The 24,105-nt window shown below is 39.1% G+C and overlaps 1 long non-coding RNA gene across 3 annotated transcripts in view; it reads left to right on the forward strand.

The window, feature by feature from the left end:
* The window catches only part of LOC116325609, a 60,262-nt gene extending 53,195 nt beyond the window's left edge, over positions 1 to 7,067 (forward strand). For 2 of the 3 annotated variants that reach the window (XR_005613210.1, XR_005613208.1), the window contains exon 3: positions 6,384 to 7,066. This is a non-coding gene — a long non-coding RNA (uncharacterized LOC116325609). Of the gene's footprint in view, positions 1 to 4,667; positions 4,836 to 4,928; positions 4,995 to 6,383 lie in introns of all 3 variants that reach the window. The other variant, XR_005613202.1, reaches the window with a different exon arrangement.
* Positions 7,068 to 24,105: the final 17,038 nt, after the last annotated feature.

Raw genomic sequence — 24,105 nt, forward strand, 5'->3', positions numbered from 1 at the left:
GAAAAGTGTGTTTGTGTGTGTGTGTGTGTGTGTGCACGCGCTGTGTTTGTGTAGGTGTCTGTGTGGGTGTTCCGCCCACTGTTGTGCTGCACACAGTGTTCAGTGTAGCCAATGTGCCCTAGGCCTCTCACGCATATTATTCATATTACTGTTGATTCTAAAATAATTAGTCGCCAGGATATCCCTTTGAGATTGCAGAGATTATCAAGCTCAACTTCAAATACTTCCCAGATTCAGTTAGAACACCACACAGCATCCATTAGCTGGTAAATTTTGTTTCAGGGCATCGGTCAGGTGCTGTTTTATACTAGCCAAAGACAAGCATGGGTCTCTTAGTTTTCTTTTGATTCTGATAGTTCCTCAAAACATGGCCAGTACTCTGTCCAGCTATTATCAATAGATTTATCTGATAATATGATTTTTTAAATAATTTCATTAAGCTCTTTACCACATCCTTGGTTTCTGATATAACTAATTCAAGATTTTAGGTTGCTTTCTTGCATGTTTCCTACATGTCTGACAGTCTGCCCTGGAGCTCTTCCGTTCAATGTGGGCCGGTTGGCAGGTCTGCTCTGCACATTTGGTGCGTGTCCCACACATTTCCTATCGGGTGGGCATCACAGGCATTTTGCTTTAATTGCTAGGCGTTCTCCGACTGAGTGCAGCTTATTTGTATGTTTGTTTGCCTCCCTGCCTGAGCTATTGGTAATCTATTCTCCCTTCTTAGCAGGAGGAAACTCAGGCAGCCAGTGTCTGGATTCATTGAACTGGCAACAGGGTTAGTGCATTATCATGCTGGGTTAGATGTGGAGACATACTTGGCTGGCTTTCCTTGATTGCGTTTAAAGACCAGATAGCTCAACTTTTCTGAGTAGTTTGGAGTGGTACATTTCCATAAAATGTGAAGTTTGCACACACACACAAAAATAAAACATTCGGAGGAACAAAGGCAAAATTTAAAAAAAACAAACATTGTATGTTCAGTTGTTTTCTCATATAAAGGGATATAGTATACAGCATGACTGTGCTGCATACAATATTTTTTTTTTTCAGCAGCAGTGTTATTGTGAGATTAGGATTTCTTATCCTTGGAAGAAAAATACATGGATTATCTGTGAGGAGATCAGGCTGTACAAAAAGCAGATTCTGTCCATAATCCATCTCTGAATAACAGATCTACAAGTCAACAACACTAATTATGTTTGTCTAACATTTATATTCTTCCTCTCATTCTTTTCAATGAAAAACTAGAATTTATACTGTAAAGGCAGATAAGAGTCACTACAGATCCAACTGCTGTGATAACATTGTTTAGTATAAATAATGATACAGAGGAACTTTGATGAAAGCTGTTTTCCTAAGATAAGAAGACCTTGCGAAGAGGGACAAAAACCAAAATGCGGAAAGAGTTCAAGGACCAATAATGTAATAATTCTGACATAAATAAAAATGAAACATTCAATCAATTACATTCCAGCATCGTATCTTTTAAAGATGATAAATGTTTATGAGTTAATACTATGTCCTTGCTATTTCTTTAAAAAGACACTTACTGAGATAGAGCGGAATACAAAAATCACACACACAGCCACATGCTCTAAAACAAGCTCTTGGACCTTCGCTTTATTTTTACAAATTTTTTATGTTTTATTTGAAGCCAGATTACAGGAATTGCTTTATAAAATGTGAATTTTAGAAATATGAGATTGTAACAGTAATAGGGCGCATGTCTACAGCTCAAATTAAATGTACTTGTGGTTCATGGTTCCAGTTGGCAGTGCTGTGGTGGATGAAGTCAGAATTTAAACTTTTTTTTTTCTTGACTGATTGCATGAAAGTCAAATAGTCGTGCTTAATGTCTTCAGCAACAGGTGTGACTGAGCTTTTAGTAAAGCCCCTAAAATATCTCAAAACACAACTGTACTTTGTTACAATAGCATTTGACCTTGTCTAAACATTTGAGTTAATCCAGCGCAAAGCCCAGTAATCCTTTGTACTAAACATCACAATCAATCACTGTAAATAACAAGGTGACAGGAAAAAAAAGGAAAAACAAAACTTATGAAAAAAAGGCATCATGCTCACAGCACAGCAGCCTGTGCACTTTTGCTTAAAAAATTATATATAACATGATATTTATGTGAAAATTGCCTGACATTTTAGAGAAATGACGCTGGATTCTTACAGTAGAATTGATCGCAGTGGTGAGGTGCTATAAGTGTGCCAAGCAGTGCTTGAACCTCCTCCCGGCTCACTCATACTTACTCTGTGTGTTGCCATTAACTGGAGGCCCGTGCAGATTGTGGCACTGTTATACATGGCATCTGAAGCATATTGCCATCAGATTAATATCACTGCATATTAAGGTCTTGACATACCACCAGCACAGACAAGTGTGAAATATGTTGAGGAAGTGTATAATCATGACATCTGTTACCCTTCACGGTAGCTCTTAGCACAATATTAACTGAAGAAATAACAGGTTTAAGTACAGTACGTGCTAACGCTATGATAGCCTGTTTAATTGAAATATGACTTGGGTGTAATGAAGATTAAATTAAACCGGGAGATAATCATCTGACACACAGATAATTGAGTTGCAATCCTCGGGCAATCAAGAATAGCTCAGGGAGAAGAAAGAAATAATCATGGTCCTTTACTAGAGAGGAATAAGCTTATTTCTCTGTGATGGGGGACATAAATTCAGCACTCAGATTAAAGAGTGATTAATCAGGGGCAGTAATCCACAATTTGAGAGGAATCAGAATGACATATGTCTTCTTTATGTAATTTACTTTTCTGTCCCCGATTGTGCTATGAGTGCAAGTGTGTGTGTGTGAGTCCATGTGTGAGTGCGTGTGCGCACGTGTCAGCATGCATGTGTGTGTTCTTGTTCTTCTTCTGAGATTTCTCATCTCTGCTTGCAGGATGACTTGATGACTGATCCGATTGCAGGGGACGAGAGGCTGGCAAAATGTTTTCATCTCTCTTGCCCACTTAAAATAGCATAGGAGAGTTCTTGTGCTCCCCAAAACATATGGTCCGATGTTGGTGCTTGGTCTTTTTCAAAAGGGATTAGAGCCTGCAGGTCAAAGTGTCTCTGTGTCAGCGGTGGCACCCTGCTGTATTTCAAGTCTGTGCACTGCCAAGAAACAAACATATGAGCTTAGACACCGACATTCATTTATACACCAGTGGCTGTTAGTCCCCCTCGTTTTGTTTCAGGGGAATTTTATCTATCCTCAAGGGTTATTCTGTCATGTTAATTTTTTAGTATTTTACTGTTTTTGCAGTGTTGAATAAAATGACCTTTGTGTGTGCAACACCAGTAGTTGTCCAGCTGTAATTGTTTGACAAAGCAGCAATGAAATACACACTGACCTATGATCATGAGCAGACATAGAATTGGGCCATGTTTTTAATTTGGTCAAGAAAAAGAGCAGCTTAAAAAGAAAAAATAAAGGCCACTTAAAACAGTACATTTTACTCCCCACTCTATATCCCAAAGAATTCTCTTTTTTAACCCTTTGGAAATTAGTACAACTTCTGCATCAGTTACTCATTGATCACTGTCATAAATATTGACAGTCAAAATTGAACAAACAAGTAGTTATACTCTTCATGTCTTTTTTAAACACAGGGAGTATCCACTTATTATGAACTCTGGAATGTAATGACTCATTAAAATATCCTTTTAGCAGAAATGCCTTAATAAGATGTTTTCTATAGCTGCTTATAAGAGTAGCACAATGCCTTGATTGAGCAGCCCTTTTCAGGCCCTGCCACGGCATCTCCAGAATCTCAACTGTGTTAAATTCCAGACTAGGATTTGTTTCAAAAACATGCTTTTCTCAGCCATTCTGTTGTTCACCATTGTTACCTCCATGCTGTGAGATAAAGCAGTCCCTAACCATGATGCTCCCACCATCATGCCTCGCAGTTAGGATGAAGCTTTGGGGTACATGTGCTGTGCCATTTGGCCTCCAAACAACATTCTGCATGTTTTGCAAAAAACAGTTCTTACTTTTGATTTTTTTTTCAAATGAGCATGAGTAGTTTGAACTCCTGAATTTTCTCCATTTATAAACACTTTGTCTTACTGAAGATTGATGAACACTTTCACAGCTTTGTGAATTTTTGAGCCACTTTTGGTTTTGTAAAGTTGTATAACCAAACTTATGGCTAAAATATTTTTTCCAGTTTATTATCTTTTTTAAATATCTATGTTTCATCATTTCACCATGACCTCTTTGGAATAGTTTATTTTAGGATTAACCTGCTAAACTTAGACCTAAACAACACAGGCTTAGGGACCTATCAGTGACCGCTGGTAGCCACTGGTCGCTGGTCCCCAATTCCCCAGGTCGTTGGAAGTTGCTGCCAGTTTCTAAGTAAAATTTGCCGCAAAGAAATATACTGTGCTGCACTGAAAACATCTTTGCATTTGCTTCAGTCTTTTGCTTTTATCTGCAAACACTGAGCGGTTGTGAAACTGAAATGTACGACGCAAACTGAGAAGTAAAGCTGTGCATTTTATGTTTTTGATGGTAAGGCAAAACCTTTCCTTTAAAGGCAAATCTTTTTAATATCTTAACATCTTTTCAAGATTTACAGCTGCTTGCAAAGTGCTTGGTGTGTTTGCACACAATATGTTGTCTTTCGTGCAGATTTAGGGCAACCACAGCAATCTGCTTGTAACTAAAGCAAAGACGAGGAGGTTTTGCAACCGTTTTCACACAGCTACAGACAGCAACCTCCAGCAAACACTCATCATCCGAGGAATACGCCTATTCCTGCAGTTTTCCAAGGGGTTGTGGTGGCCAGCCAGTCTCTAGGTGTGTGTGGATATGGCCTGAGAGGAACATTAAACTGTTATAACAGCTCAGCCTTTTAAAAGTCTTTTGACTTTTTTTCTTCATTTTTTTTAGATTTTCTTTGTGCCGAATACATTATCCTCCATCATATTCAAGCATTTTTGCAAACTGCAGTTACAGGTAGGAGACACAATTTTGTAAACATATCCAGTTTGTATTGTGATATCCATGCGGTGTGTTCACGTGTACTTCTTGCATATTTCTTCTGAATTTCTGGAATTTAACAAATTAAGAAAATATAGATTTCTAAGTCACAAAGGTTAGAGGTCAGTCAGGCCTCATGCACCCAGAGGCCCATTTTGAATAGGTGAATAATTTAAACTGTGTTCAGTGGGGTAGTGTAGCATTACACCACACAGAGAGAATAAGGATGAAAAAGTCAAATTACCAAGGGCAAAGGGCACAAGTAGGAATCATCCTTAATTAGTGGTTACCATGGAGTCCAGTTCAGTATACACGGGGAAAAAAATACAGGCTAGCAGCTGACCGTCAAGACAACACATAGATCACATACATCACACCAGTGAATAAGGAACTAATGAAGTGATTTGACAAAATGTGACTTGTAATTACTGCACATGTAAAAGATTGAAAAACCTGGATACTATTCCAGTCATTCACTGGTTTCACCCTGACAGACTCAACTTGTGTCCAAATGTTGTCAACATTGTAACTGAATTCCTTTCTGTGCCAGCATTATTTGTCCATATTAGTCAGGCATAATAACATTTTTATACGTCCTCATGTTTATTCATTGAATAAAATGCAGCTTTGTGGCTCTGCACACATAACTTTAACTAGCCTCTTCGCACAGGCTGTGTTTGAATGCGGTTCTCGTGAATTAATTAGACGTATGGATTTTTAGCCACAGCTTCAAGGACTAAAATCATAAACAATCACAGCAACAAGGTCATAACCTCTGCGTCAAAATGGTTAATCCCCGAGCTGATAACAGCGCTACGAAAGGGAAAAAGATGTTATCCGTGAATCGACTGTCTGCTATTGATGTTGGTGTCATTATCTCCAGATTGGCTCTGAATTAGAACAATGGTCATTTTAAGAACCATTTCCTCTTTCTCCCAGCCTGCTGCATGTGGTACACATTAGGCAACATGCCATTGAGCCAAATATCTTCATTTTTATCTTGATTCATGCCCCCGTATTTTGGACAGATTTATAAAAACTTTGCAATTAAATAACAGTGTATTATTTTGCATCATATTGCATGTATTATATTTCTAAATTAAAACATTTTACAAAATTGTTTTCAAAGAAAAGACTTTCTATTCAGTTTTATCTATACAGTGCCAAATCACAACAAAAGTCACCTTAAGGCCGGTTATATTATATATTCACAACGTTGTATATAGAACATTTTAACCTCTTTAATCTTATGAATGACTACCAAAATGAAAAGTAAATAAAATAAAATATCATGTATATGTTTGCAATGCTGTAAACTATGTGAAATGGGAATCTGTAATCCCACCTCTTTGTGGGTAACTCTAGGCAGCCAGAGGGATGCGTGGCACAAAGAGGAAGGAGGTCGGAGACGGCAGATAGTGAGCTGCAGTGTACTACAGCATACTGGGTCATAGGAGGAGCCAGGAGGACAGAGAGTGTTGTTCCCAGAAGTCGACTGCAGTGAGGCGGGGCGTCAGCCAGCACACCAGCGACCTGCCTTCCCTCCGCCTTCCCAGCTGCTGGGAAAGATGGAGATACCAGCAAATCAGTGTTTGTTCAGCCACTCCACAAATATCCCCTCTCTAGATTGCGTCTGGCCAAGGAAACGGCACTTGACTGGGATTCTGAAATGATTATTGGTGGCAGTGTCCTTCTGGGGCTGCTTTTCTAAATGTGCCAATAAATTTCACATGTCCAGCTTTGTTTTGCTTTCATTAGGCCTCTAATCTCCATCCCAGGGCCAGGCTGATTCTGCCATGAGTGAACTCTCTGTTTTCTCTAGAGCCAGTGATTAATGACTGGACAGCATCATTACTAGTGCTGTGCTCTGGAGTTACATATCTGCTGTTGTTGACACTGCCACAATCAGTGCAACACTATAACATATGTGTTTATATGCCTATACATGCAAGTTATTTGCAGATATCAAGTGGTTGTTTTTAACAGCCAGCGTTATATTTCATGATAGCATATTCCTCATGTACATCATTCCTATCCTCATATTATTTGTGTTTGACTTAGCCTCTTAGAGTACTTTTGTGCAAAGTAGCTATTTGTTAAAGACCTTGCTGTGAAAGTGACAGTCACGTTATGCTTCTTCTTTCTGAAGTAACTTGTATGTTCATATCTCTTGAGTTTCAACATGGGGTAAGGAACATTAATGGACTTAAAGAATCTGACCTGCCAACAGCCCCACATCTTTTACAACACGGGCATTGTTCATCTTCTCCTTTTAAAATGTATATGCCTTTTGCAGCTAGCTATTAACTTGACATTTACAATGCTTTTATTGAGTCTTGAGTGCATTGATTCATAAAAGTCATGCAAGTACTTATCTCCTAGGATATTAGTCACCCATCCCTCTGATGCTGTAATATCATATTTTTGCTCTTTGTCTCAACTTTGTGCCTCAGGCATGGAGACATATGCATGGCCCGACAAACCATAGCACATTAAACCCCGCCTTGGTGCTGCATTATACATTCAGCTAAGCCGAACGTGTTTCCACATGACTAATAGATGATGCATACTGTCTGGCAGGCGAGGTTTCTACTCTAGTTGAAGGCGCTGGGAACAAGAAACCTTGTTTTTTCAGATAAAGACAGAGTCACCTGTGGAGTAGAGTCAGCAGGTGCCCTGGCTCTCAGGTCTCAACACCTTTATTGTCTAAGGAGCGAGTGTACTGCCTACAAACTGGCTGCTAGAAGGGAAGAGAGATGGGAAGGGAGTTACTATAAGCAATTTTGCACTCCTACTATAAAATATGTTAAGAACACCACAAACACCAGTTAGAAATCAAACCCAAAGTTGCTTGAACCTAAAGAGGAAACACTTAAAAAGTATCCATCTCTACCTTGATGAATGATATTTGTACAGCAATGAAGCTTCCATTGTTTATTTTTCCTTTTTCCAGGTGTTATTTTTTTTCATACCAGATTGAGTATTTCCCCGGCGAGTGAATAAGCCTGTCATTCCCATATTAAACACAATGCTGGTCCAATAAATGGACACCACCTGTTTAAACGGTCAATGTCATGTTAGGGTCAAGCAGGGTCCTGTTTGATTGGCCACATCGAATGGACGGAACACGCCGCATGCCCTCTGTGGTAACTTTAAAAAATGTTCAGGAAGTTTGGTTCACCCTTTACGGCCTAGGACATTTCCTACTACAGGAGTTAAGCACTCAGGACAGGAAACCATTTGCTGTGGCTGTAAGATCTCTTTAATGACTGTCTAACTAGAAACAGGCCGGTCTAATTCAGTGCCTGGAGCCAGCAGGAATGGCCTTGCATCTAGACGTTGTTAGAATATTTACTGCTTCTTCGATGGGAGTCTTTTTGACACTGCTGCAATAAAATTTACAAGGAATCCCTTTTTAGCGTGATGCGAGGCAAAGTGTGGTCAAGAGGGGAAGAAACATGCTTGAAAAAGTAGCTGGCCATTAAAGTTATCATTTGTCTTTGTTTATGTGAATCAGGAACTACGGATGGCTGACATTTAAACAGCATTTGATCGGCTTTGTCCCCGGTTACCTCAGAATGCCGTTAGTTGATGGTCAGAATTATCTGACTTTGCAGTATGTCAGAGAGGGTGACTGTGTTGAATTGTATGGCCTTAGTTTTAGTATATGTGAAAGGGTCAGAGTTGTCCTTGGGAGGAAAAAAGCTGCTGATTCAAACATATTGAGCTGTTAATGCCCTCTAACTTTCTCTATACTGGTGTCAAATGTTGTTATACTTCACATCAAAGCCAGTTTCTTCTCAAGGGACGTGCAGGGTAATCATACGATCCTTGGCGCTCAGCACTGAACAACTTAGTGTCTTGGTAACTTTGGGACTGGTAATGGATTAGGGCTGTTCATGTACATGTTCATATGTTACATGCCTATGTGGGTGTCCATGCACTGCCGTACACGGCGCGTTAGTGCTCCTGCTGACTGAGGAAATGAGCTGGGACCACCAGAGGTGATTGTGCATGTGCAAGCAGCGACCAGGATTGGCTTGTTCCAATCACTGACTGACTGGGCCTGTTCTGTGACCCACCAAGCCTCGTGCCCCCCACCCACCACCCTCCCTAAAAACCCTTTGTCTAATAAGCCCAGTGGTGGCCCTTTTTTCTAAAGTGCCACCGTGTCTGGACAAACTGACACACTTCAGTTTCACTGCACCCTTCCACCCTCCTTTCTCTTTCTTCCACTGTGGATTTAAACAAATGCAGTCAAACTCAATTAGAGGAGAGTGAGAGCAGCACAGGAGAGGCGCTGGTAATAGTAACTTTGTTCAGCTGGTTCCTGCTGTGACCAGCCCTCATTTAAATGAGCCGCTTGATAACCCTCAGAAATACGATCCCAGTGAGAGAGAGGAAAGGAGGTAGTCTCTCCACTTTCCTTGTTCCCAGCGGAGCTTCTTTTAACAGGCCTCTCACCTCTCTGATTCAGGGGGCACCTCAGTGACACAGATGAGCCAGTTGGGACAGGGAGGTGGCATTCATTTTCCGCAATAACATGCTAATGCTTATCACATCAAATACTATAGTTCTGTACAAGCCAGCACTTGTAATAGAAGAAAGAAAAAAAGTTTACCACAAAGCCTTACATAAAACTCTTACTCAATTGCTCAAATGTGATAGACTCCACCCATCTGGGGCTCTGAGTGGGATGAAACAAATGCTTAGAACAACTTCAATTTGACCTAGGTTTCCTGACAGCTCCCAAGCAAACTTTGAAGTGTTCTTATCATTGATTTTGTGTTTCTTGTCTTAACGTGTCTCCCAGACAGACACCAACTGAGATGAGTGTTAAAATACTGTTATCCAGATCATTGCATGTGAGGTAATGGAACAATTGATAAGGTGTCCTACCACATACTGGGTAAACAATGCATCAGAAAAATTCTGCCATCATTCCTTCCACACTCAAAGCTATATTTCTGCTAACCATGTGATTTGTTCACAGAAGTTGAGGTGGTTTATTATACAATGCTATTGAGGTAGGAAGCCAAGTGTCTTGAAAAAACCACCCATAATGTTAGTAGCGAAGTTGTTTTTTGTTTTGTTGTGTTTTTTTCCTGTGATGCGATTCAGTCTTGCAATGGATAGTTAGATTTTTGGGGCATCCCAAAGATCACAGAATACAATGAAAGCATGAATAAAAATGTGTGGCTACATGTATTGTTATTGCATCCTCTAAAATACAATGATTGATGAGCTGTGCTCAAGAAGAGGATAACTAGCTCTGAATATCTTGAACTGGAGCGAGGGGTGGAGTAGGAGTGCTTTGATCCATTTCCAAGTAAGTTTCCCAGCTGATCTTAAAGCTTGACTGCAGAGCTGCTGCAGGCAGATGGCCCTTTTGTCACTGTGAAAATAAAAATCCAATAAACATGGTAATTATAGAAAATGCTGGACACTGTGTAAGGATCTACTACTGAGCTCTTGTTCTGGTTCTAAGAATGGCAAATACGATTTATGGAACTTTTTGTACGATGCACACCAGCTACTAGCCACAAACAGTATTAGTCAAACAGAAAACACCAGACCCACCTGGAATTAGACACATGGAGGACATAATGCCATACTAATAAATTCTAGACTATTTTCAAGTTATGGCAGTCAAGTTAAAAAGAAAAAAAACAATGTATATAAATATATATATATATATATATATATATATATATATATATATATATATACATATAAGGTTTGCTTAAATAGTTATTGCTTAAGCTAATTACACATGGCCAGAAGTGAAACATTATATCGAAAGATCATATCATGGTTGGAAGAGTTAGCCACATTGCTCAGAGAATTGTTTGTGATTGAATGCCTCTCTATTACACTGATAGCACATCAGAGAGGAGAGCCTGTTGGGCCTTTGATAGGCAGTTAATGGTCCATAAGGCACTGGGAAGAGATATCTCTGTGAATCCACAGGTCTCATTGCCGATATTCCCTTCTCCTCCCTTTTGAACACCAATCAAGCTGTGACACCAGGCTGTGTTTCCGTCAGCACTTTAAGAGATGTGATTTATACGACCATGAGGTTGGTGGCAGCGCCAGAAAAATTACAAAAAGTAAAAACAGGCAGAATAAAGCTCTAACAGCCACAGGTCAATAGCATGCTACTTTAACCATGGCAGAGATACATTTTAATGTCCTCAGCGTTCTTTTGTACAAAATGAAAATGGTCACTTGTACTAAAGGGTCTGAATACAAGAAACTTGTCATTCATCACTGAGTGAAGATGGATGGTTGTGGTCTTCTTCTGTAATAATTTTGTAGCCAGGTTATCTGTTAAGAAGCAGGGGGTCATTTTAAATACATGTTTAGCAGTATGAGGAAGAGTCACAGCCCCAGTATGGCAGTGTTACATTAATAACACAGATGTGGGGGTGGAATGATGTGGAAGGGTCCCACAGTCAGGCCCTATTATATGCCACACTGAGGAAGTCTTTGTGGGTGCCGGGCTACACTTTAAGCATCTCTTTATTTTGGCTCTCATTACATGCTTCAATCTCAGAGAAGATATTGTTGTATGTGTGTCTAAGGGACTTAAATGTAATGCAGAAGTCCCTCTGAGGAAGCCAGTGTCACTAACCAAACATTGCTTTTTCGCCTCCTCTGTTGGGTTCAGTAAAGCTCCTCGATAGTGTTGCAGCCCCAGTGGGTACACAATACCATCCTGATTTATGCAGGCCCTTCCATTTGTTATTGTTGTCAAATTTGATTACAATTACGTATATCAGAGCCCTTTTTGTTGTTGTTGATTGTTGCAGGGTGTTATAATCAGATTAGTGTGATACACCACAATAGGAGACACAGCTGCTTGAGAGGCTACAGGCGTCTGCTTGTGTGAGAAAAAAAAGAGACTGGCTACTAACTAATAAAACTGGGGTGGATGGAGACGGTGACTTTTTTTAGCAGCTGCTGTACACAAGCTAGATCACAGATGCACACAGAGATTTTATAATAAAATATTGAAAGGCTGTCATTTGCAAACTGGATTTTGTTTTGTTTTTTGGGACGCCAAAATAGTTAAGTTAAATCAAAATAGAAAATGTGTGCAGGTGTGCCCATTTTGATACTGATATAAAGTAATTTATGTAAAAGCTGAGCTGTGAGTCACGAAAAAATCATCACCATTTGCAATCAACATTAGCATCCAATTTATTGTCATCGTAAGCATTGGATAGATTTGTTGAACAAAAGGAATATTATTTGATTTCATTGAAAATATGTTTTGCAGCATTTCACCTAATCCATTCCAATGCTTTGCTACTATTCTCTAGTCTTCACCAACCTTTTTTTTTTTTGCTACATTTGGCATCATCTCTGGCCTGCCATGACATTCTTTCTTTTTAAACAAAGGAGCCAGTAGTTATACTCCTCAGATTATCCCTAAGCCTGAGCTTACTCACCTTACAAAAGAAGTTCCCAAGGCTAAAGAGGAAAGTGGCAATTCTGCTCGTTATCAGGACACAATTCAAAGCTATGGAATCGCATTTTTGTCAAAAGATAAAACATAATCATGTTCAATTAATTTCATTTCGCAGGCAGAGATATTCAGAGCCACTCGGGAAGTTAAATTGTGTGCGTGTAAATTCAGCACACGCAGAACTAAGCAGCCAAGCACACATAAGAAGAAGCCATCGTGTGTGAGAGCGTCTGCTTGGAGATCGCTGCAGTAGAGTCACTCTCTCACTGATAGCTCCGCTCTCAAAGTTCACTTGAATCGGTCGCTTTGTGAATAACAGGTGTTATGTTTTACCTGACGTGCCACATTTGACACAAACGTAATTCCATAAAAGCCACTATCCATGATACACGTGCTGGCTCATCTGTGAAGATGACATATATCTGAACAATGTTTTCACATTTTAAAGCATTAACTGTTGCTGTGCAAATATTTCAAGGTCAGGCTTTCTTTTTTCATCAAGACAATGCCAAACCACATGCTGCATATGTTGCATGGCTTTGTAGTAAAAGAGTCTAGCCGCTCAACTGGCCTGCTCCAGTTCACACCTGTCACCTTATGAAAGGAGCCATATGACCTTTGTCACCTTTATCATTTTTGAATTTGAACCCTGGAAAATAAACTCAGCTGATTATTAAAGAAAACCAGTTTTGCACAAGAGAGGAGAAAATATTTAATCATTGTTTAATTTGCATATAAGACAATAAATTAAGACTAAACTGGTGACTGGCTGTTTGCTGGCTAATATTGATGTTCCACGAAACATGGTTTGGGGGGGAAAAAATCATTATCAAACAGGGGTAGCAGCTGTTCTGTGGATTCTCCCCATGACTTGTCAGAAACATTGTGGGTGTGTTTAAGAAGAGAAAAGGAAAAAGGCCTAACTAGGAAGGAGGAGGATGCAGCCACAGAGCTGGGCTTGTCAGTTCACATGATGAATGAATCAGTTTCACATCAGTCTAATGCTGAGCAGCTATATTGGATTATTTACACAGCAGAGGCACATGAGGTCTGGCCATCTTAACCCCAGGTGGTTTCTGAACTTCTGCTCTTAGGCTAGATTCTGGCCTACAGTCAATTTTTTGTGTTTTTGTGCTGGTTTTTGTGTTAGTAGTAACTAGTTCTCCCAGTTAATACTAATTAAGTCTGCACATCTGCACAGGCCATTGTGCCACTGACACAAGCATTTTCATCAAGTCCAATAAGAAATATGTGTTTTAGCGTAACGATAAAGGTAATCAATTCAAGGACATTGGACTCTTACAGTAATCTTGAACTTTACTTTTCTATTAACAACTGAAAAAGCCAAAACGACTCCAATGATTTTTATATTTCTTGAATGTTTGAGTTTCACTTTGCTAACTATTGTTTCTCACTTTGAAGATTTTGTTTTAAAATGTGTCCACTGAAAATGAAGTGGAGCTTTGTACACTTAAAAATTGAGATTAAACACATCTGTGAGTAGGAATTGGAAGAGAATACGAAAGTGGTAAAGATAACTTCCTGTGTAAAACTATAAGAGCATCTTGAATGCATTATATTTTAAAAAGAAATATGGAGCAAAACCTTAAAAAGTACTACTAGGAAAAGACAGATAATTTAGTTTATACTCTAAGCATTGAAGTTACATGTTCAGCTTTATTTTGTTTCTTTTTAAATTTATTCCTTTTAAATGCATTCAAATTTCCAAGAAGTTATTTTTTCTTGTTTTTTTTTCTATAAAAGTTGCTCAAGAAATAGCCCCTCAGTCTTACCGGGGGCTGCTGAGTGTCATTTCATAATCTTCCAGGCAAAATTCAGTGTCACCCTGCTGCTGATGTGTAACTCACAGCTCATGTTGAGAAAGTTCAAGTGACTATCTAGAGCTTGAAAGTTTTTTTGCCCCCTGAGCAGCACAAATATTCAGAGTGGCTGGTGGAACATGTCGTCAGGGAGATGTTTCTTTACAGCAATGCCTGTAACACCTCATCGTGCTGGAAGGGAATTTATGCATATAGAAATTCAGCTTGCTCAGAACAATCTTGGCAGAGGACAGATTCATTTTGTCATGAAGCATTTTCTGTTTTATTTTAGGCAGTAAAAGTTTTAATAGAAGGGGATTTTTAACATTGGATTAATATGTAAATTTCTACGAGGGCTCTTCTCGGTTATTGCTTATATGATGCTTTTATGAGTTTGATTTTGAAAATGAACAGAGCTATTGCAAATGAAATGTAATGTAATACCTGGACAAAGATTCAAGTGTGACCTCTGAAGAACTAAATAAAACAAAGTAGAAATGGCATTAATCATTTTACCTCTCATTGCATTTATATACATGCATTTTTTTATGTTGTTTTTAAGAACTCCTTTTTAAAATTTTACCCAAAATAGTACATTTCAGTACAATGATCAAATCTTTACTATACCTTAGTTCTTCAAACACCCAGGATCCTCATCACATTCTGCTGCAAAGTGGATTCTCTGTAATTATCACTGAAACTAGCCAGACTACAGGCCCCCCACACACTTATTTACACTGATTAAAAACCAAAACAGTAATGTGTGCTGTCCAGTGAAAAAAAGTACATACCCATCTTTTTGCATACTGCATAAATTCTCTGGAAAATTCCTCAGGATTGTTTTTTATTAGAGTAAAGTTCCCAGGAGCTGCTCAGCCAATAAAAAGCCAACAAGATAAAAGAGCAGGGAGGATTAGGAAGGGATGAAAGCTGTAAAATTTTCCATATTATCTTGTGAAAAGCTATGTTCTCTGCTCTCTCTTATTACATTTACCTTAATTATTCTGAAGGACAGAGCCAAAGTAGGAGTAATTTGAACTTTCAGCAAGTCATTCCCAGCACACTTAGTACTAATTCTGATACTTTTTGCTTTAGTAATTTGACATACGTTTCTATTCTCCACTGCAAAAAAAAAAACAAAAAAAAAAAAACTGCCAATGACTTGGTTATAAATTAAGTACATTGTTGTACAAAGACAACCTGGCTCTAACCCCTCCTTCTGCCCCCTGTGTTGCGTGTCTAAGAATCACACCACAAGTCATGGAGACTCATAAAAGCAGAGCAGAAAAGACACTGAAATATCTGAACCTTGCAAAGATAAACAAACTGAGGTATTCATTGCACTTTTTATGGGCTGTCCATCGAATTCTGTCCTCTTAGGACTTTTTGGTGCAATGTTAAGATTTCAGCATCGCATATCCCTTTGCACAATCAAAGACACGCATGCAGTGCTCCCACGTACAAAAGCAACTGCATCTGCACATGACCGAGTAAACTAAACCCTTATACAGAACCAGACACACACATACAATAAATAAATAGTTAAATAAATGGGCTTTACTTTGCCCAGTTCATGGATCAGTTTTCACTGTTTAGTTCTAAGAACCATCTGGGTCTCTCCTTTCAGTCTGCTCTGTGGAGCACAGATGCTCCTTTTGTGGTGTGCTCCAAATCCTAATAAGCAGTTAAAATATTTACTGAGGTGTTTTTCCCCCCACCAACCACACTTTGCTCTCCTGTTTCTTCCTTTTTTTATTATTATTATTATTATTTATACCTTTTCACAGGCAAAAAATGGAGATGTCCACTAAATGTGATTGATTGGGCTTAAAAATGGCCATTATTACCATTAAGCTCCACATGTCAGCTGCTGCTTTTGTGCTAGCTGTATTTCTAAGCTAACCAGTGATCCATGAGCGCAGACAGGAGGGGGAAGAATGTAATGCTCTGAAAGAAATGCCCATTTCTCTATGGATCCTTCACTTGATTAAAAATACAGCTGCAGACACTAGCATACAAGAGGCTGAGAGAGTCAAAGAAAGAGGAATGAGAAGAAAGCAGAAATGAGACAGAGAGCAAAGGGGAGAAGCCCTGATGTTATAAGAAAGGGAACTCTTGCTGAATCAGAAAAGTAACTTCTTTCAACTGACAGAAAAGGAGAACAATGGTGTGGTAGGTGCATATGTGTACATGTTTAAAAGTTTGCACGTGCAATTATATGGCAAAGACCTAACCGAGTTTCCAGCACACATGGAAATCAAAAGTTGTGGAATGTGAGGTGGGGGCTGGTGTGAATCTGTTTACTGTTGTTGTTACTAAACAGCAAGTTGTCAGCCTGCTGCATGCAGTGAGTTACTGCTCATCATCTAGTGTAAAAATGTGTGAAAATAACCATTAAAACAAGGTTTAAAGAATGTCTATTTCACATGTAAAACTCTCATTAATTGTATTTTTTGCCTTTTTTTGCACATAACATTTTTCTTTATTCATTTCAAGGCTTTATCAAACAGTAAAATAGACTATCAAAAAAAGGACGTTATTTAGTAAAAGGTATTAAACTGATGTAAAATCATTTAGACTAAGAATAGAAACAACTGAAAAAAATCTGCTTTTTGTCCCTCTGTTTTAATGGTGTGTGATTCATTTACAAATCATATGAATGCACAACTTTTAACATCCTGATTGGGCATGGCCGGCATCATAATTGTGTGTTTAGATGATATGAGTAAGACATTACCTCATGGGAGATATAAACAGCATAGCCTCATAGTTGTGTGATCTAGTGAGTCATCACAGTCACACACTGTGTTTAGATTTGACTTCCTGGCTTTTGCACGTACTGTAAGTGGACTAATACGGAATTATTTAAGCTACCCAATGGACAAGATGGAGGTTTTTTGCCCACTTCAGGAATATGTTTTGGGGCGTTGTTAAAAGCAGGAAATAGTAAGTTCACCATGCACTTCCTGTACAAAAGTTTCCACAACAGCTTCATTCCCTTTAGATTAAGAAAGAAGTAGAAAAAAAGGGGGGGAGCACATGCTGCAGAATAACTTGTTCCAAAAATCATAATTTTTCTTGCATATATGTGAGGGTAAATAATGCAGTACAGTGGAAAATGTTCATTGCTTACAGGTGCTTTGTTTGAAATAAGGCTTGTAATCAGAAAACTGGAGTCTGTGAAGCGTTGTGGTATCTACCTTATCTCTTGTAACGCAGAGGTGGTTCCTTGGTGTTGGATGACATGATCCAGTGACTCAGACCCACAAGAGACACTAAGGTGACAGTGGCAATAGGGCTCCAGAGTGCTCTATAAAAGTCATCAGTCATGTATGCTCAGCAGCTCTGCCCATTAATTTACTGTGTAGGAGGCGGCTGTCCACCTCCAAATCCTATTGAGTTTTTATGAGAGACAAAGAGTCTGCCCATGCAGGCATTTTATCTCACAAGTGACTAACCTGTACAGTATCAGTGACATGTTTTCCACTATTGTTCGCTAGATGGCACAGGATATGCTTGTGTCTGCTTTACTATATTTTCATAACTGCAGACCTGTGTTGATACAGTGCACACTGAGGACAAAAAACACCAGACCACGCACAGGGTGTGGAAAACATGACCTCACACGCGCTGTAGAAAGGGAAGATTCCAAGAGGTCAAAGCACTGTTGTTCCTCAGAGGGGAAGTACGCCAGGGTCCCCGAGGCCATTGAGTGACCTCACCAGGCGATGGATCGAGCAGAGGGCAATCTGCTCAAGACGCCCACCAGCAACCCATTGCTGACGCTACAGCTGGAAATCGGATGCAGCAGAAGCATTCAATCCAGAGCAGCGAAGAGGTCTGCAGGTTTTTATTCTGCGCTGATTAGATCCTTGTCTCATGTTGAAGCTGCACAGTGAAATTAAACTGGTCTATAATTGTAATGAAAACCAGCGCACATCGTGGCTTTTTGTTGTCTAGACAAGTACAACACAGCTGTGCTACATGCATTACATTTTTTATTGTCGATTTTTCTTCTTCTTCTTTTCCTCTTCTTTATTTGGTCAATTTGAGACACAAAGTTATCACCCGACCTAAGGAATTCAACAACAAAATTCATGTAGGCACATAATTTATACCATCAGCAGTGACATTCATAATGTTTCATAACCAAGTGAATCCCCAATCCTGGGTAATTTGCACAGCTGGTTCACCAAGGCAGTGAACTTTGTAACTATTTTTTTTTTTCGAGTTTATTGTTTAATGATTGTAGAAGAAGACAGTGGATTCCAAACTCCTGTTGACATTGCACATCAATGATGCTCACCCTATCATGCCTGACTGACTGTTTCTTTTTCCCCACCTCCGGCAATATGTCTTTGGTCTCCTTTGAAATAAGTCATCTCTTTTGCTTCCTGTATCTTATCCTTCCCTCCCCTGGCCATCACTCTCTTCCTTTTCTTAGTGAGACTGAATTTACTTGGTGAAGCAGATGCCACGTGGGCCCCCTTTTATGGCTCTGCACCGTTTGTTTTATTTATCTGACAGGCGTCCCCCCGTATTGTCCTGGGTTATCAGCGCTCTCCTGCAGATCGCGTTACTGCCTGTGTGAGGCTCTGACCCATCTCAGGGTTCACCTTTAAATCTGATTCTTATCATTACCTCCGTGATAAATAGTCATGGCTTAGGAGAAGATTACTCGGCCTGTCCCGTTCCCCTTTTCCCACTGTCAGCGATGCTCTCTTTTGGGCCCCAAGCTGTCATCCTAGTCTCAATCAGGAGGAAGGCAAGTAGGCAAGTACTCAACTGTGTTCCTCTAAAGATTTGGTGACTTTAGAAAAAAGGGGGGGTAGAGGGGGACTACCAATGTTCCCATGTGAATGGTCTCTTATCTCCAGTGGGCGTCCTTAAAACCCTCTTCCCACTCTGCCTCGCTCCTCAGAGAGTTAGTCAGCACATCGTCATACTGACAACTGAGCTCCCACATCGATTTTTCACACGGTTCTTATCTAGGGCAATAGTTTCAAAAAGGTTTTTTTTTCTTTACTAATGAAAGTGGTGTCATTTCAGATGTAATACACATACCTGCTATTCCCACTCTCTCTCCTGTGCGTGGTGTTATCTGCCACGAGTTTGCTTCACTTTTGTTATCTTTTCCTGCTTTCTGTTGCTTTACACCTGTGCTTGTCACCCAAAAATGCAAGATTTTGATATAGGAATACACCTGCTGCTTTAGACTGCATAACACAGTGGAACTGCAGCAAACATGTTTCCTACCACCACCTCTAATAATGGTGTTGTTGTTTGCATTTCTTGCCAAATGGAATTCTCTTGTCTAGTACTGGCATTTGCAGAAAATCTTTGCTACACATGAGAAATAACAAATCAAATCTCCTTCCAGGTTTAGTCGGAGGGATTTGCGTGAGATCTTGGCAAGAAGGTGATATTTTTGTGTTTTTAAATGTTTTACTGTTTGTGGTTTACTAACATAACAGCATTGCATTGCATCAGTGATTAGCATTTTGCTAATGTCTGTAGTTAATGGACCAATAACTATGAACTAATAGCTAAGTAACAGTTAACTGATGTATCCAGTAATCATTTGTGAAGTTTGTGTCATCCCTATTGCGAAATCAGTTGGTAAATTATTAGAAGTAACCTTTACTCACTTACTATTAAGTGTAAAAGATTTTTCAGCTTTGCGCTCAGAGCCACAAACTGACTTAAGTGATTAAATAACTGTCATGTGTACAGTATTAGAAACCTAATAATTTAGGCCCAGGCAAGGATAAAGGAACAGGGAAACCTCTACATGAAGAAAAACAACGTGACCACAAACATCACCTGATAAAATGGCTTAGCTTTGAACGCTGTGGCATGCATTACAACATTTAATATTTAAATTAGAAATGTCAAACTCATTTTACATCATAGACCACATACAGCCCACTTTTATCTGAAACTCGGCTATTTAACTACATATTAAATCTTTCAGATATCTTTTTCTTATAAGAAAAAGGAGTGAAATTTCATCAGTAGAGCTCAGTTTTTCTACATAAGAGAGAAATGCTGCTGTAGAAAATTAAAGAAATGTATCAGCACAATTCTTTGGGTTTAAATTGTAAGAAAACAAATATACAGATAAAGTTCTGACAACTTATTGCCCACCATGCAATTATAAAACAAAAAGGTTTTGTTAATTCACAGAAAACATCCTATTTTTTCACTGTGGATCCACTTAAAAAACATACATGTCGATAGAGTGATAAAACAGGAACCTTTCGGCCATATACTTGTTTATCTATTACAGAATTACTTTGGTGTGGTGTGAGTAACCTCTTTATCCTTCACATTCTCCAGAGCAGTCCAGTGGGCTGGATCGTAGTCTTTGCCAGGCCGATTCGGCCCCCGTCCTTATATTTGACACCCCTGCTATAAATTATAATGTAATGAATAATTGATTATTTTAGTTCACATTAGTAAATTATTGCTTGCTGTTCATTAAGTAATGTTTACCTAATATCAGTTAATACTCCCTTATTTTGTAATTTTTTGTACAAACACCTGCATGTTGCTGATGAGTATTCAAGTCTTAGAGAATTAGTGTGTAACAAACCTCTGAGTATCTGCATGCTTGAAATGTAATTATTAATTTTTCACTGTCTTTTGTTTGCACTACAAACAACTATCTGTGTTTAAATAATATTTATTAAGGCTATTTTCACACTCAAGGGAGGAAATTTATGCTTCTACCTGTTATGCAATTTAATAAAAATATTTAACTTCTTTAATTTTAGCTGGCAGAAGCTTATGCCAGGTCTTTAACTGGTGTAGTATAACAGTTTATGTGTACATGTCTCCTCATAATCCCTGTCAAAGACTATGTTCAAGTCAGTGGTCATTCATGTGGCCATTCTACTCTGCTGACTTTGATTGATGGTCACTAACAGGCAGTCCTGCGGTCCACCTCAGGGAAATATGGAATTCATTATTTAGTTTCCCATGTGAGGTCAGAGGTTAAATTGAAACAATGATAAAATTGGGGACTTATGGATGGGAGCATGGATGGGGAAGAAAGACCTCACGCTAACATTAGCAGCTGGCTTCTCTCACCTATATCATGTGGACAGTTTTAATAGCAGTAAGCTGAACGAAGTGCCTGACTGGGTGATGGAGGACGCTAATGTTAGTCCTGGGTCGCAATATCTAACCCAGGTTCACAATCTTTAAGTAAACATTTCCATGAATGCATATGTTTGACCATATTCGTCAATGTGAGAACTCACAGCTGTTGTCATGCAACCTGAAAACAGCTAACGTATGGTCAGCACACTGGTGGTCTTTCTAAAGGATAATCATATGGCAGATGGTTCTTGTATATTGTTTTAGGAATCACACATTTATCCATCACTTCTTACATCTCAAATTATTTGGTGATGCAATTCCAACTCAGTAATGCTACTTTCTTTTAAAATCACGACTATTAAATGTAGATCCAAATCAGTATGCCAGTCTGACCTTTTGACCTTTTTGGCATTCTCCTGTTTTGCCCAATTGTTAGACGAAATGATGAATTTGACCTTTCAGAAGCAGCCAATTCAAAAGACCGCCATTTTTTTATGTATGGGTAGCAGGTTTACAAGAGAGGACTGGTGCATTAATGATGATAGATTCCATACCCAAGGCCTTTGGAGGACAATCACTCCCAGAATGCCATGCAAAAGAGTGACCTCCTGACCTGCATCAGGCCACACAACAGAAAAAAAAGGGAAAAGGAAAGAAAGAAGGAAAAAAAATCTATAAGCAGATTTGGAGACAGAGGTGACCAGTAGCCAAAGTGACTGACCAGTCAGCACAGCATCCTGTTTGCTGGACAAACATACTCTAGCATACAAGCCCCACAGCTGGAGAATAATCCCATTGGAAGGCTCTTAAATATCTGGGCCATGTAAAATAGAAGGCCTGTAAGAAATGCAAATCTTTTTAAACCTAATGAAGCACAATCTTATTTCACAAGAAGCTGAATTTTCTTCCAGGAGACCGAAAAAGACAAGTTGAATTGAGTGCCTTGGCGTTTCTCTGTGGGAAACTTGTCATCTTTGAACTCTGAGAGGTTCCATCCTCGCACCTCAGCAACCACTGTCTCTGTGAAACTGTTCTGTTTCCTTTCTGAGGTTTTAGTCTTTTCAATCTGTTGGGAATTCTTTTCACCCTCCAACTACTGTACCCCATCCTATTTACATCACATAGTTACTCGAGACTATGTAACAGGATTCAAGGCTAACAGGATTCTAAAATTGTATAGTTAAATAAAGTTAAATTTTATTCTGTGGCAGCAGTTACTCACATTAATGTTTATGAACACAGAACATTAATTCCCTTTACTTTTGACAGGAATAAACCGTAACCAGATTTAGCAACAGCACTGCACAGTGTATTAGAATTTTAAAGACAGAAAGATAAACCATTGAAGATTTTAGAACTATCACCTGCCGCTTTACTGCGTTAAAGGTAACTGCACTGCTGAATAAACTGTTAAGGCTCATCCATGCCTGTACACATGTTTATGGTAGTCGGCCTATTAAGAATTGAAATATTCGACTCTCAGCAACAGTTGTGTGGATGTTTGAAAGAAGCACCTCATGCAGTGTGAACATTGCAACCACATACTAAGCCAGTACACTGTACACAGTAGGCCATTGTGGTTAAACCAAGCCTCACTGATGCACAGTACACCCAACAAAGCAGACACTCCTGACAGATCACCCATTCTGTGTGCAGCAGCTGTAATTTTCTCAAACACCTGCCTTGACTTAACTATCAGCTGTGGTTCCTGTCGCTTTTTACACTTTACCCAAATAGGTTGGCAGTCTTTACAAGCAGGGTGATAATCCTACCTTTTATTGCTGCTAAGAAGGCTACCTGCACTGGCTTTTGCAGAAATAAACACCCATGCCAATACTTCAAGCCAAAGCCCAGTGTTAACTTTTATTTCCTTTTTTTTCATGCCACATTGATATTAATGAATAGACAAGAAAAAATTGTGTGATTGTATAATATACATATGCAACATATTTCTCAGTATTCTAATGACTTTCTTGTTATGTTGTGTATCCCATTTTAGCAGCTTTCTTATCAGTCAGTGCAGATTATGTCCCGTTGACATTACACACAAAAACACATAAACTTTGACACAATTATTATTTTGGGTATTTTATAAATGAAAAATTTGTGGAAAAAAACCTTCCTTAATAGAAAGTATGGAGGTAAAAGTATATGTTAAAGTTGTAAGTTGCACAATGACTGTAAGCCTGTAAGCATCTATGATAATAACCAGCTTTGTATGTGTGTGCCTGTGTTTCTGTAGGGTTGGATATTGATTAATCCCCTGTCCTTATCTCTCACTAAGGCTAAATCGGGGGGTTCATGTGAATTCGTAAATGGGACCTTTCATAAAAGTCCATGGGTACAAACGCTGTGCTTTCAAGGACAAATTGTTTTCCATGAAAAACTGATAGAACGATCTGTTCATCACTGAGCAAACGTTAGTCATTATTTACATTCAGAAAAAAATTCCATTGAAGTCAGCTTACTGATGGCTTTTGCAGGTTTTGGCTCTTCTTCAACCAATTGTGAGAGTTTTTCAGCAGTGACAGCAATGTTGTTTGTTAACTTTACTGGTAGATTATTTCATAGCTGTCAAGGTTATTGCCCATTGGAGCAAACAGGTGCATCATAGTCTGTTGGAAGTAAATTCCCAGAAAGATTGTGGTCCCTTCCTGAAATGATGTCATGGTGGGATGTAAATTCATAAAAT

This window comes from Oreochromis aureus, linkage group 1, assembly GCF_013358895.1.
Source record: "Oreochromis aureus strain Israel breed Guangdong linkage group 1, ZZ_aureus, whole genome shotgun sequence".
Classification (NCBI taxonomy): Eukaryota; Metazoa; Chordata; class Actinopteri; order Cichliformes; family Cichlidae; genus Oreochromis; species Oreochromis aureus.